The 16,623-nt window shown below is 37.1% G+C and overlaps 1 pseudogene; it reads left to right on the forward strand.

Annotated features, from left to right (window-relative positions):
* The first annotated feature begins 241 nt into the window (after positions 1–241).
* LOC101642661 overlaps positions 242–16,623 on the forward strand; it is a 49,212-nt pseudogene continuing 32,830 nt past the window's right edge.

A 16,623-nucleotide genomic window follows, 5' to 3' on the forward strand; every position in this document is an offset into this window, starting at 1 on the left:
TAGAGACGAATTAATACTTTGGGATTAAACTGTCTGTGAAGGATAGAAGCATGGCCGACTAAAAATAGGCATGGAGTAATTCAGAAGCTAATCAGGCTCTGTCACAGATAAAATTAATAAGTAAAAAAGTTTTAACAAGACATTAGCCATCTGAATGGCCCAGAAGGCCTGGGGAGGGAGACGAGCATATCATGGCTCTGGTATTAACATCACTGTTATTAGGTTGGTGATGATTAACAGGATGTCGTCCCAGAAGGAGCAAGGTGAGTTTTCTCAGGATAGCACTATGTCAGAAGATGATGGTCTCAAATTGGAAAGCAAAGGTGAACTGTCTGTCAGGAGGGGCATCAGGCCCAAGGACACAAAAACAGGCTTGGACCAGCTGAGGAGGAAAAAAGAATCACACCAGCAGAAATATTAAAGTCATATAAAATTAAAATGAGGCATAGATTTGTGACAAGCCACCACACCTGTCCATCCTTGTGTTCCATTCATCTTTTATGAATCTTGGGTTAATGTTTCTTTTGGGACAATTTCATTTGGATTTAATAATAACAAGTAAATTGAACCCATGAAGGAGAAAACCAAAGAACCTCATAATTGCTTCACTCAGGTAATTATTGGAATGTTTCATATGATTTGTTATCACAAGAAATTGATTAAAAGTCCCTGACATTTAGAGTCTAGTGCTGAGTGCTGTAGGAAATGAAAAGCAAACCATAAGCCTAGATTTTTATAGGAGCCTAAAATGTAATAGAAGAGGCAACACAAATATGGATTAAAAATATAGATAAATATATACATAGTTGGTGGCAGCTATGGGGAATTGTGAATAAACAGTTTTTTGAGATTACACTGGTATAAATACACACACACACACACACACACACACACACACATCCTAAGTGGACAATTTTCCCAGAGACAAGGACTTTGAAATATCAAGGAGGAGGAAATGCGATTTGGTGGGAAGGTAGTAGAGGCATATCCTTTGTGGATTAAAAGTCCCGATAAAAGACTTAAAATTCAGAGGAATTATGCTGCTTGCTGAAAATATGTTTTCATTTAATCACATATCCATATGTACTCTATAAACTTGGCTATGTACTCCTGGAGGTAAAATATTACATTATTATATCAGAAAGTTTATGGATATGCATTATGAAAACCTGAATAAAATTGATATAACTTATAAGAAATTACACAATTTTACGTAATGCAGAGTCCAGAAGAGGGATATCTTCTAACTGCATACTGTCATGACTCCCACTCTGTTCTGCCTGTAGTTGTCTCAAAAAGGTTCTATTTTGTAGTTTGGATTCTCTCATCATTTCAAAGCTGTTTCTCAAATTTCTCAATGTATCATAAAAAGAACCTTCCTTCCCAATTATCTTTCCCCAGAGAAAGAAAATATCTTCTCAAAAGCAACTGTAAATCTTTTTTAAGGAAAAAAAAAATGTGGTTCTTGGACTTAAAACTGCATCCCAAACAGGCATGGATGAGAATATTATCATGCCTTTCTTATGTAAACGGGAACTCTCCCCTGAAGCAGAGGTGAAACAACATCCTTTTTGTTGACATGTGTAACAGGGGGAGAAGAAAAGATTCCTGAGGGGGGGCTATGGGTGCTGGAGAAATTCCTATTTTAATGCCATATAGGCTGAAAGAACACAAAGCTCTAAGTACGACACTTTGAAGTCAATCCCTGTAGCCAAGTAAAGAACCGTGTGATCCCTGTGCCTGACATTTTCCATCTCTTAAACAGGAATCATTCTCGCGGCAGCTAAGTCAGGGGATATTCAGAAAAGTAAAAAGGGTGAGAAGTGTTGGGCTTACTTTAAGTCTATTCATGCAATGAGGCTCGGTTGTCTTATCTCTTTGTTCTCTTTCACCCCTCGGGTGCTTTTAGGGTACCTACATGGTCTCTTAGACAGTAGGGAGTTGATTGTGATTATACTCGGTTGTCTCATGCCATCACTTGCCATCTTGCTGTATACCGTTTGGATGCCCAAATCACTCTATCTACATTGGATGATTGTTCCAGGGAATATCTATGTCTTTCCTGAAAAATTTGCAGTATGCACTCTATGCATGACTGCCAGTGAATCCATGTAACATCTTGTACATGCAACATGTGCAGCTGTTTACATGTGTTGTTCTGTCAAATCAGTGAAAAAGCACACAGATGATGAAAGAAACAGGCACAAGAGCTCTCCTCCTTTACTTGCATCAGAGAAGCCACTGTTAAAGATTAGCAGGTGCAAGACCCCCAGTTGTGCAAATACTGATAGAAGAGAAAACCACGGACCCAACATCTTCAAATGAGCAGGACCGGCGGGAGCCTACTATTTATAATGATTAAATAAGCATAATTAACACATTAAAATAGCCTTATGTTTAGAGGACTGTGAGAGGCATCCAATGCTGAGCAGAGGAGACACATGCCCTATAAGATGGTATCTGTATGCTATTAATTTGTGATTTCTAAAATTGTGAAAAAAATAAGTGCATTTAAAGAACTATAAAACATTATTTTGTTTTTTTTACATGCATCTATCTCTTCAATATAAAAAGCCTTATGAGTCTGCACACTCAGAAGATCACAACCTAAATCCAATATATGAAGATGAAATGAATATCATATGTAAGTATCGTCATGGGTTTTAAGCGAGCATGATGCAGTGTTTTAGAAAGTAGCCACCAAGGAATTGGTTAGGAGAAGGGATTGCCATAAAGGTCAGTTGACTGCTTTTGAGAACAGGTAGTTCCTCATTCTCTCTAACTAGTATTGTAACAGTAAAGAAAAAAAGGGAGCAAATGATATAGAAAAGAATGTGGTTTCACTATTGAAAATTTAAGTGTGATTGTCATTAAAGATCTTACGTGGAATGGAAAGTTCTTACCAGAGTTTTTCATTGCTTTACATCCTAGAAACCAGCGTCTATAGCAGTGTCATATATCTTTTATACAAATTTTCTGATTTTGGAAAACTTTAAAGGCTCAATGGAAACCTATTTCTCAAATGGACTTAACAAAAACAAACCCAGGGTTAGGTCAAATAATGTGAGTGTTAATTTAAAATTTAATTAAATAAATGTTAAGCGCAACCAGATGTGGTGTTTTCAAAAAGTTTGTGAAAAAATTAAATGATCTGTTCAGTCCATTTTTCAGAAAAATTGAAAAGCCCCTCTTCTATGGCATTATATTAAATTTTCTCTAGGTGAAATTTTGATGCACAGTTATGACAAGAGCAGGTACTATTTTTATTTTTAATACAGAAAGCAAAATTGTTACAACTGTATGTGATGAGAGTCCCTGGAGGAAAAGTTCACTGTGTGGAGTCTGAGCTCCATGTACTGTATATTTTGTTTTATTGTTTACGTCAGAAATTAATTGATTGTGATGGTTGTCTACTTTCTGGCTGGAGGTCTCCTGGAATGGGTGTATCCTTTTACAGTTAATATCTCTACCTCTGACATAGAGCTTCTACCGATGCTTTCTTTGGCCTTACTTGGAAATACAAACGATTCTCAACATCATGTTTGTGTTTCTATAAAAACTTAAGATAAATGTGTCATTTTGCATCCTGAAGGAGACAAGGAAGGCCTTGACTACAGGCAGCACAGCCCTCCATCTCTGCCCCAGGAAATCATAAAACACCATGATCTCCTCCCTTCATTATCAATGCTAGAATATTCTTTTATTTGTTTCTGCAAAGTCCTTCATATTCACCGGTACTGAGGACATTTTTTCAAATATATGTGTTATTTATTATCGAAGACAACATAAAATCTATTTATTAATCATTCTCTATGTCGAAGGACACACACTATTATCTCCCTATGGTTCATTTTAACATCATACATAAGGAGAGAAACATGTTTTATCATTCATTTTTTTTCTATCAAACTTTGACCTACATGACAGAAAACATCCACCCCAGGGACTAATTCAGCTGGGCACCTTAGGACCACTCAACATCTCTATTCTTCTGCCTTGGCATACAGAAAAGCAGTCTACTTGGAAATTCTGAATTGTTTTACAGATGTATATCAAGACTGACTCAAGATATCACATTTAAAGACTTCGCAAGACACAGACTATTGTTGACATTTGACTAAATCAGTCCACACTTTCCTGTGGGGTGGGGGTGGGGGGTGGGGATTAATCATTGTCTGGGAGCTGTATCAACAATTGATGCTGCCTGGTTCTTCTGCTTCCCCAACCACAAGCCATTCTTCTAAACAACTTCCTGTGGCAGCTCCACATTTGTGTTCAACAGTTTCACTTCTGGAACTCAAGTTTATGACCTTCATTACTTCCAGGTAGTCATGACAATGAACTTGTTGTATAAACGCCAGTGTGGGACATATTATAGTACTTTAGTGTGTAGTTCACAAATCTTACATCGCTATCCCTTCCTCCTCCTGCTGAACGTTGGTGGTTCACTTGATAATGCTGCTTTGGGTGAATGAGCAAACATTCTCCATCTTCTAAATACAAGATTTGATATGGTGAGAAGGTCACAGATCTATCTCAAGCTTATGAGATTTGGAGGACTTTAGTAGAAGAGGAAAATACCACATTTCTCTTATTTATGAGTGTCTTTGAACCTAAGAAGGGTTTCATTTGTATACATCGAGATAATCTATCTATATAATTTAAGCAGTTTTCAAAGCAAGGCAGGGGAGTGTAACCTTGAAAAAATATAAAATAGCTTTATTGCAAAATGTTGTAAGTATTAGTTGAGCACAATGAGACATTTGCTAGAGGCTGAAGAACCAGAAAATTGCAAGCATTTAAGACAAATATTTCTTACTTGAAATTCACTCGCTGTGGTTGGTGACGGAAAGCTGCTAACAGAAAGGGGAAAGAATAACAACAGCAAGGGAACCCTTCTGATGTTTAATAGCCACCCACTGATCATAAATATGGAGAAGACCTCTCCAAACAAAATGCTGAAATGTAGAAGTATCTTCTTTTATTAAAGCCACTGACCTCCGGCCCATTAATGGGCATGCTCTGAATATCACAATGGCGACAGCACTTTACAATGTGATTCAGTAGAGTTATACAATTTCTGTTTCCTGGGATGAAGTCTCCAACTCTAAATATGTTGATGCTATATTCTTTCTAATCATTATTTCCTCCCCCAGAAGTAAGAAGGTGTTTCAAACAGATGACCAAAGTTACTTTCAGAGAATATTTATGTCTGAACAAAATTGAGTGTCTGTCTGGTCAATCCAACCACAGAAACATTTGCTAGCTATTTTTCTTTTCCTTCATCTTCTCTACCAACCTGGGTGTGGGATTGTTAAAATACCTACTCATAATGAAACAAAACAATAATCAGAAGTTGAGTTTGAAATGATTTTATGACCACACCTGCATTTACAAAGAAAACTAATGGAGTGCATAGAAAACATGGAATGGCATGTTCTTCAATAAATTTATAAATGCGTAGCTCTTGCTGTCCATTTCCAGAGATTGACTTTAATGTTGAATAGGTTCATATATGGGTCACTTTAGAATGAAGACAGGGTACATGTAAACATAAAAGACAATAGTCAAAAGAATAAAATTAAAGAAACTAGCTTAGATATACACGTGTACATGCAGGAAAATTAGTGCTGCCTACATATTTACTTTTTTGTTGTTGAATATCTGACTCCTTCAACTAGAATGTCAACCCCTGGTGACAGAGGTGAGGGATGTAGGCATGAGACACAGGGAATGCACACAACATTGTATTGAAGGACAATGGCCATAAAGACTGTGTGTCCCGTCAGCTCAGAGGAGAGAATGAGCCGCTAACCCTGAGCTTTGGATTGCCAGGTAAAAAGACAGATTGCCCGCAAAATCTAATTTCCAGATAAATAATAAATATTCATTAGCATAATGTTAGCACGTCAAAATTACCAGCCTTTCTACAGGCAAAAGAGGAGGCGTTCTACTCCCTCAACGATCTGCATTTTCAGAAACTCACAAGGCGAGTTCTCCTCTCCTCTGTGGAGTCATAAATTATGAGTCGGAATTGACTTGATGACAATGAGCTTGGTTTCAGAAATATTTGGAACACACATGTACTTCTAAGAAGCTTCACTGGAAACACAAAGCTACCTGACTAACTGGCGACCCTAACTTAAGAGAGAGAATACCGCATAGAGCAGGGGATATTGGAACTGGGTCCACAAAGCTAAGACTGCATTGAGTTGAGTGGAAGTGCCTGGAGGCCAGAAGAGTCATCATGATCACACTCCTAAAAACTCGCATTGAACCCATACTGCCCCCCAAGTCCATGTATATATATTGTATATGTATACCGTATATACTCGAGTATAAGCCGGCCCAAATATCAGCTGAGGATCCTAATTTTACCACAAAAACTGTATTAAAAAATGTGTCTGAAAATCTCGGCTTATACTCGAGTATATATGCTATGTATATGTGGTAGTGGTGGTGGTGGTGTGTGTGTGTGGTGTTGCTTCTGTTGCAGACCAGGGATGTTCTAACTATTAAGAAATAACTAGTAAGATATGAAAGAACTGATTTCCATCTTATGGCCCAGGAGTTCCTATATTTGGGAATTTAAAGAAAATACTAATTTGGGGGGATTTGCAGAAATTAATGAATTACTATTTTGATGTGACTGAAAACACATAACCAGTTCAATCTAAACTTCTCTAGAATGAAGCATCCATCTTTGATAAATTTTCTGTTTGAGAGAAGGCCATATCAAAATGACATGAAAGGAGCCATCAAAAGTTTACATAATGTGACATAGAGAGCTCTTTAATTTTCTTAACATGCTGTGTATGTGTGCTGTTTTCTTAATCAGACTTTAACTCAGGTTGTTACAATTCCTTTTGTTGGGATTCTAAAATCAGTCACTCATGAACTTTTATTTACAACTTTAAAACTACTCATACTATTCATAATTAAAGTTCTGCACTATTGAAAAGAGACACAATTCAACATAATATTTATGTAATATAGTGATTGTTTCACTGGGTCTGGTAGATTATTTTATAACTGATTATAATTTAAATATCATGAAGACTTCCAGGGTAGAAAGCAAAAAGCCATTGGCTGTATTTCTTGGAATGTGAAACAATTAGCCAGTCCTCTGGCTACTTCTTAAAGGGTTCAGGCTAGTTATGGAAAATATAAACCAAAGTCATAGAGAATAAATAGTAGGAGGCTCATATGATAAAACAGAAAGGGAGAGAGCTGGGAGAGAAACACAATGGAAAAAGCGAGTGCTCCGAGTTTGGCACCAACTTAAAGAGTTGACATGTCCAGACCATCTATATTAGCTGGTATTGTAAATTTGAAAAGGATTCTGAAGAAGCAGAAGTTAATTTTCACACTGTAGCTTGGTTTTATATAGGACTAGGACAAACTTCCTCCAAGATCTCATTTCTCTTCTAGGGATTACTCAAATGAGTTCTCCAGGGCTGCTAAGCACAGTACCATGTACTTTTGGCTGCAGGACCGATCATGAGAGCCATATAGTCCAGTCACAAAAGCCTATATCAGTAGAAACATTGCTTGGCTTAGGAATGGCAAAAATATATATATACTGGGTAAATCAAACATCTCCTTGAAACTTCTTAGATTTACTGTAAGAAAGAAGATAGTTTTCTGATTTCCTTGCAAGCTATTATTTCTGACCTCAGGGCTGTCATTGCCTATGTTCCCTGCCATCTTCAAAAGCCAGAAAGTTTGAGGACAGTTAGATTCAGAAGCTAAGAGTAAATATGGGATGATGAACACATAAAATCAATCTCTATTCTCTCTCTGATTCCTATCCACTTTCTCCTTATCTTTCCCTTATCTTCTCTCTTTGAGAGAGAGAGAGAGAGAGGAGAGAGAGAGGGAGACTATTGGTGAACCTTACCCCATTGATCTTAATGATGCCTCTACTCTTGCTTTTGTTGTATATTTGCTTATTTTGTGTTGGAGATTTTATTAAGCAGATCAACGAGTTCTTCTTGCTGCTAAATGCGTTTTATGCTTGTTGTTGCATTAACAACCAAAAAAGTGTTGACTGATGTTAAGCATTACATGATAGATCTTCATGTTATGAACTTTTGTGAGCTGTGCCACATGTCATTCTACTGGACCGAGAATTATTACAAGAGTTGGGGGAACCACATGTTTATCTGAATAGCTATTCCTCAGGATCTGGAATTATTTTCTTTTGAATTAAAAAAATTAACTCCAATAAAGCAAAGCATCATGCTATAGGGTTCAGATGAGTGATGGATATGCAATGAACTACATATTGTGTTTTCTGAAACATTATCATGCACCACTGGTTCTGTTTGTGGTCTCTTAAGGATGCTTGGAATAATTCCACTTTCGATCATTGTTGAAGCTCAAGTTCTACCCCGAAATTTATGCCTTCATCCTCTCCTCTTGACTTTTTTCTTACTTTTCCAACACCTATCCCAAGGCTCCCTGTATCATGGCACACCTTTCCTTTAAGTCGTGTCTGGTTGCTTGTGTGTAAAGGATATTAAGTCTGCATATATCACCTTTAAAAATTTACAGACATTTTTCTCAACTGAATAGGGAAATTGTCTTCTAAAATATATCTAATTAAATGTACTTATATAATAAATACAGATTTTATGGAAAAAAAGACATTTCGATGAGAACCTAAAAAAATAGTAATCTGGTAGATATTAGAAGCTCTAATTTCCAGATTTTCCTTTTGAATTTTGGAAAAAGCGGTGTTAAAAGGGGAGATGAAATTGAAAAAAAAGCATATATATATATATTTATATTTATAACCACTTCGTATCTCCATGCAGTTTGTTGGATGATATGCTGCCTTTGGGATTGGCTTTTCATATATTTGTGCCTTGATTGAAATACTCTTTTATTTGTTTTTAGGGTTTCCATTTTTGGGGACTTGAATTAGACTTTCCAGGACTTCAGTCCATCAGGAATTATAATGGCATTTACAATGCACATTTGCAAAACAGGAAGCTTAATCTAAGGGAAGACCTTAGGGATTCCAGGGAAACAACAGAAAGTCATGCTCCTCTTGGCCTGGTAATTTAAGAGTTGGCCACCCAGCTGGATTTAGAAGCAGTTCCTCACATAGGAGTCAGCAATTATCCACTCAGCCCAAGTGACAGATGGTAGCAAAGCATTCTCTTAGGCCCAGAAGATTGGCTTCTACATCTGTGAAGACATTTCTCATCAGGTTTGCTTGCATATTCATAGTGTGACAGTACTATCAAGAGAGCCAGATCCCGTCTGTCTCTGTTGAGCCTTTCTCCTCTCTTACACCATGCATCTGCAATACCCTTCCACCAGGCTCCAGTTAATTCAAACACAGAGATAAATTATTGTCAGAATTTCACCTAGCTCTGGGGGACTAATTTAATACTGAAATCCCCATATTCTTAGGGAAAACATAAACAAACATATGAATTAGCAAACAAAACAACTTTCATGTAGCCTGTCTATGGAGGAATATTCAACTTATTTTTCATACTTGCTGGTCTTATACTAAAGGTATTGTTCCTTGAGATCAGGTACTTCACTGCATTCACCTGGTAGTTCTATGCGGACTTTAAATATGTAATTTTTGAAGAAACAGATAAATTAACCAATTTATGAACTGACTGATAGAGAAGAAACTCTCCCAAGGGTGTCACATGGTTGAAAAAAAGAAAAGCATTGTAGATGAACACCCCCTTAGGATGGCTGAAGGGAAAAATGTAGTTCTATAGAGTGTTCCTGCTTTTTCAGCTAACATACTCTACATATTGACAGATATTTGTTAACCTAGCCTGAACAGTAGGTCACTTTTCTATTCCTAGTTTTCTTATCCAAGACCCAGATGTCATTCCCTGGATGACTCAGGACACCATATCTCCTCATCCACTCCAACGCACCCCACCCCACCCCACCCCACTCCACTCCACTCCAGGACCTTGATCCTCAACAACTTTTTGGCCTGACAAGTTTTAATTCTAAACTTCAGTTTCAATCAATGTCCTAGTTGCTGAATTGAAGCCATGTGTATAAGTCTGTATTCTTACCATGATTTTAGCCAAAGCATGACTCATGGGTATGAGCTCTCAAGACCTCATTTGTAAACCTGAAAACCACAATGCGTAACAACACCTTATAATGTAATCGGAAGTCCGCCCCCCCACACACACACATATGCACACAAACACATGTATCCTTTAAATACCACTGATTATTTTTCTATGATCTACATGAAAACATGCATGTTTAAATGCCCTTTCTCTGTTAAATAATATTTAGTGTGCATCTATCTATAAAAATACATGAGTTACATTTCCACACTACAATTTATTTTACTATAAGCTTTCTTCACAGGCAGAGATCAAAATATTTCAGGAAACATAGTAACTCTACACAGCACTATAGGGATACCCTTCTCAAAACCTAGGAGACATCTTTGAAAACTTTATGATTGATGTAATTTTGAACCATATAGAATGCTAGTATTTAATATGCATTTCCTACTCAGTTGAACTCATTGTACTCTTTTTTTTCCTCTTTAACAGTATTATGTATGAATGGAAGTAAAACTAGATAAATGAATCTCTGACCTCTCACCATGAACCTCATGAAATTGGACTCTAAGCAGCCTAAATGATAACCCCTTATGAAGTATTGCGCAGTCACTCCAATTTCTGTGGCCTAATGAAAAGATTATAATATATTGCTTGGGATTTGACAGTTCTACTCCTCCACCCCTAGACAACTTTGAATCATTTTATTCTATTGTATAACTTTAAAATTTCATCCAGTGTGAGACTTTTGCAGATACTGTGACATTTAGACATTCAAAGTCAAGTCTTCTACTGATGTCAACAAATTAGTCAACCTTGTAATAGGTAGACAGATACCATTAAGCAAAAGTAAGTACCTAGGCAATAATGAATATCTCTGATTTCTTTTCAATAATTTACAAATGACAAGTTCGGTTTCATTAAAGGTCACAAAATACATCAGTATTTTAAAATATTTAAATGTAAAAAATAAAAATTAACATAACATAATGTGTCTTAAAATTGAACAAATGAGAGACAATGGAGAAAATGTTCATTACTATGAAACTGCATATATTCCTTGTTTGTAGCTATAAACTGGGTAATTTTAAGATACAAACTGGGCAAGCTCAAACTGCCCCTCAAAATCTGCTCAGTTATTTTGGGGACCTCGAGGGTTATGTTATATAAATAATGTTTAAAATTTTTTAATTATTCTACTCTAATTCCACAGATACCTATTGACTTTATGAGAGTGTGCCCTTTCAATTTGCTCCATTGAGTATGGAAAAACTACTGGGACACCACTGCATGGAGGCACCTCGCATACACTGCATGCTTGCCCTCTAGGGATTATCGAGAAAACTCCTCTCCAAAATTTATCTTGTCTACAAGGCTCACATCCCATGCTTCAAAATGCCCATGATTAGTGTAGTTATTTCTTTGCCAGAGAGAAGATGTGGTCTCATGAGCTAAAACTGACATACAGGTAAAGTGCCTTTCTCCATTTCTAAATCCAACCACAATCTAAATCCCAGATATTCTCCAACCAGAAGTCAGTGTGGTCTTCTGTTTTCTAATATGTGGCCAGCATCACTACATGTGGTTCAATATCTATCTAACTATGGAACGATACGATATATGTATTAACTCCCAATTAAAAATAATTTAAAAAAACGAAACCCATTCTTATCAAGTGGATTTTCCCCATTTTATTTCTGAGCTAGAAATCTTGACAGGAGCCGGGAGCTTCATTGTTCTTCTGCGCAGGGGCTGGTGGATTCAAACTGTGGACTCTGGGGTTAGCAGCTCCAGGCAGAACCCACAGCACTGCCAGGGCTTCTGACAACAAGCTAGCACAACATTGTGTGTGACTATTTGTTCATGGCTTACCAGTTACTCGACACTGTTTCTATTAGGTACCATTGAGTTGATTTTAGCTCACCAAGGCTTTGTATACAACAAAACAAAGCACTGGCCAGACCTGTCACATCACCACAATTGTTGAGACCAGGTTTGCAGTCATTGTGTCCATCCACCTCATTGAGGGTCTTATGTGGTTACCCTGCTGCTTGACCAAGTTTGGTGTCAATCTCCAGGGACTGGTCTCACCTAACATGTCCAAGGCAGTAGAAGCCTACAGCAAAGCATATAAAAAATCACTAAATAATCCATACACAAAACTCAAAACTATAATTTAGGGGTGTATTATGAAGGTAAAGATAATAATGAATTATGCTTTGACATAAAATAACAAGAAAATTGTGCGTTGAATTGGATGTGGCTTGTCAACAAAAGCAAAGGTAAGAGAGAGACCATTGAGACCTGAAAGCTGTGTAGGAATCAAGCACCAAAGAACAGGTTGTGTTCTAAGCAGAGGATCACTGATAGGAGAAATCCCGGGGATGGAAACAAAGGTGTTATATTCCAGAAGTACGAGAAATATCTTGCAGCTAGAAGTCCTAGAAACAAAGAATTTGGATTTAAGAGGGAATTAAGGACCTGAAGATCATATTCTAATTTAAGTAGATAATGGGTAATCATTAAACATATTGAACATAATTAGAATTAATTAAAATATTATAATCCTAAAGTGAAAATGGACAAAGACTTGGTGAATATTCCCTCTTCTGAGTGTGTATTTGTGTGTTCTCTGCTCGAGCCCTTAGGTCACAGAAAGGTTATTATTATGAATAAGACTGTGAAGATTCAAAAAGACAATCTAAGATAAGCTTATCTTTGAATCCAGGTTAATAAATGTGAGCTTCAACTTGTAGCTTCCTAATAGAATGTGTGTCCATGTGTGATTTGTACTCAGACCTTTCTGTTGAAATCACAAATATGCCATTGCCAAATCTGAACAAGCCTTTGAATATCCTAGGAGAAATGGAAATGGACAAGCACGATATCTGATTTTGTGAATGATCTGTGTTTGAGAGGTAAGGAATGAGCAAATGTTCTGAATGAGTTCTTTCAGGAGTGCCCCCACAGTGCCATCTGACATGGCCTAATTTGGTTAGAAGACATTACACAGCAGATCAAACAATAGTTCAAGTGAACTTCCAGCTTCTAGGACTCACAGCCAACTTCAACTAAAACACACCAGAACTGCCTTCTTTTTGGATTTCAAGACTGACTCTGTACTTACTGTAAAAAGAGAAAAATATCCTGTTCTGATTTCTTAAGTCAGGCACCAACCCGATTGTACTCAACCTCCAAAGGCCCTGCATGTGTCCGCAAGAGTTTCCCTTTTGCAGATGTTCTAAAATTCCAGGCTACAAATCAAATACAGACCCTGAAGTCTACGTTTTTATTAAAGTACTTATGCTTTAATATGATGTATATATGATTGTTCAATGATTATTATATTACAATAATATTTTAAATTTATAATAATAATATTTTTAAATGAAAGTTAATCTTGAGTGAAGATATAAAGAAATGAAAATACTTAGGTACAATATAGTGTTTGCTCATTAGCTTCAACTGCTTCCAATAACTTTTCTATTTAACCTTTATATTCTTTCCATTGCAAAGGAGAAAAACACCTTCAACTACTTTTTCATGAGGACAATTATTCAGGATCTCTTAGTACATGCTGCTGTAGGAACATGAAGAGAGTTAAATAGGCACTCACACTGACCTTGAGTAGTTTATGATCTAAGTAGAACATTATGATGCAGAAATATATCTTCAGGGAATGCATTAGAGACCTTACATTACTTATGCGTTTAAATTATGTGCAAGCAAAAAAGATAAGGAAATTTAATTCTATGATGAAGAAGGGAAGAACTTCAGTTTAGCTGACCGAACCCAACATGCAGCTATCATAGCTTTCACAGACTGAAAAATAAATAAACTCTTTTCAAAGTGTCTTTTCTCCAAGGACATGTTAATAGTGAATTGGGATCAGATATTTCAAGGATAAGAATGTATCCTAAGAGAAGTCTTACTTAGAACCAGATACCAATACCTAAACAATGTTGTCATTGAGGATAGTTGACTACAAAATGTGCGATATCAGGCAATAGAACATGAGTCATACACATATTTTAGTTAATGATATAAAAATGACAGAACTGGGTGGCAACTATGAGTTACGATCTGCCATGGAAGGATTTACTAAGAAAGTTGGCCTTCAACTGTATTCTGAGATATACAGAAAATGGATCAGTAAGGAAAAATCAGGAAAGAGCTAGTTAAACAGGGAATAAATAAGCAATGATAGTTGGTATTTGGAGAGGAGAGTTATTGATTGCGTGAATTTTGTTTGGATGATAGATAACCATAAATGTAACAGAGCCAGTCTGCGTGTTGTTCTCATGATAAAGTAGGGAATATGGAAAGGGGGCATATAAATATCCTCTGAAGCGTTTCTGATTTAGGACTCAATCTGTGTATTAACCATCACTGTCCTCACTTTCCCTCCTATTCTGTAGCACTCGCTTCCCCTTATCCCTGCATAGTGTCTTTTCTTCAAGTTGGATGTCACACTCCCATATTCTGAGTAACAGCATATACTCTACTTAGTTCTTGTTTCCAAACACTGTCATACACAGAAGTAAGTAGTGTCAACAGTCAACTCATACTCACCAAATTTGTTATAATAAGGCTGGGTGGGTAGAAAAGCTAAACCTAATCTTCTATTTTAGCTATAAGTCATTTAGTTTGATGCAAATAAAGTTACCTTGTGCCTTGAGTTTGAAAATATAGTATCCTACTCTCATCATCTAGACCAGTGGTTCTCAACCTTCCCGTGTTAGTCTGGGTACTTTAGAGAAACAATCCACAGAATCTCATGTATAAGAGAGAGTTTCATATAAAAGTTAAGTGCGCATCATGAAAACATCCCAACCCAGTGCTGCCCAAGCCCACAAGTCCAACATTAACCCATTAACCCATATGTCTAACACCAATCCACGAAGTCCTCCTCCATCTCACAAACCAGATGCAATGATGCTGACTGCAGGAGGAAATCCAAGTCAGTGTACGTGTAAGCATCTCAGCACTGGCAGGGGTCTCAGGCTGCTCCAGCACCCAGGGCTGCATCAGGGTAGGTCCATGTGGCTTCTCCTCAGGGGTGTCTTACAGGAAGTGAGCCTTGCGGCTAAAGCAGGGAACTGGCTAAGGCAGCTTCACCTTGGTCTAACTATCAGGAAGCAAGAGACCCGAGAACTAGAAAAGTGAGGCTCACCGAGCCATTTCTCTCTGCCTTTCAATTAACCCCACATGTGCTTATTGGGCAATTTGGCACAATAAACTAATCACTTCCTAATGCCACAACTCTTTAATACAGTTCCTCATGTTGCGGTGCCCCCTGTCTATAAAATTAATTTCATTACTACTTCATAACTGTAATTTTGCTACTATTATGAATCGGGCAATCTCTGTAAAAGTGTCATTTGATCTCCAAAGGGGTTGCGACCCATAGGTTGAGAACTGCTGATGTAGATCCTATGTTCTCATAGATGGCTGATAATTGGAATCTCCTGAGGATATTTGGAAACTAGCAATCCATAGGATCCACTTGCCAGCAAAGAATCACCATCTCTCTACAGGGGAAGAACTTCAGATCTCCACCTACTAAAAAAGATATATTCAAATGACATTTTGGATTCTATGCATTATATAAATTGTGTTTTCTTTTATTTTAAATCTCAGCTTAGACCTTTATCTTGTACATTTTTCTGAATATTTTATCTGTCTTCTGAATTTGATTATAGTCTGCTCAAAAGCTTATAACAAACCTCAACACATAGGTGAAATGGGTCTTCAGAGGTAAGAGACTTACTCTTCTGTTTCTCTTCCTTAATTTTGACCCTGTGTCAATACATAATACAGAATTAACAGACCATTAGACACACTTAAATTTATGAACTCTCCAGCCAAGATTAGAGTAATTGGCATTAACATGACATGGACCTGAAATCACACCAGGGCTGTGGTCAAAGGGATGCTTGTGTCATTCCTCCGCTGCCCTTTGGGAAAATGGCACAAATTGTCTGCACTGTGAAGTGAGGCTGATGATTTTTCCTCTTTTACAGACTTCAGGAAAAATACAGTATAAGAAGTGAAACTCTTTGAACTGACTGGAAGAAAAATCCCATTTAAATCCTCCATATTATTAACCAAACTCCAAACCTGAAAGGCTTAGTTTTGCTTTGAAACTTCAAATCCACCACATTCTTGGGCAGTCCAAGCTTGACAAATCATATCCTCATCCATCTCTCATTCTCAGTAACTTCTGATCCCACTGTGGTTGTGGGGAATAAAACGGGAGCAAGACTGAGGAAGGTGATGAGGAAGTTCAAATTCCTTAAATATATTAGAACGCAAGTTGTGCCCTGAAAGGAAAATAAATTAAAGGTTGCACTGGGAGGGATGGGAATACTCTACCCAAAATAAAGGTATCAATAATATTTGGTCAATATCATTTCAAGAAAGGGAAGTTATATTCCCCTTATGCATCATTACTAGAAAATGGATGGTTCCCAATAGTTTCCACTATAACTTCTTAAAATGTAGACTCTTTGGTCTAAATAAAGACATGTACATATGCAAATATATTTATATATGA

This window comes from Echinops telfairi, unplaced genomic scaffold (assembly GCF_000313985.2).
Source record: "Echinops telfairi isolate 266 unplaced genomic scaffold, ASM31398v2 ScPeMD7_7400;HRSCAF=8409, whole genome shotgun sequence".
Lineage (NCBI taxonomy): Eukaryota > Metazoa > Chordata > Mammalia > Afrosoricida > Tenrecidae > Echinops > Echinops telfairi.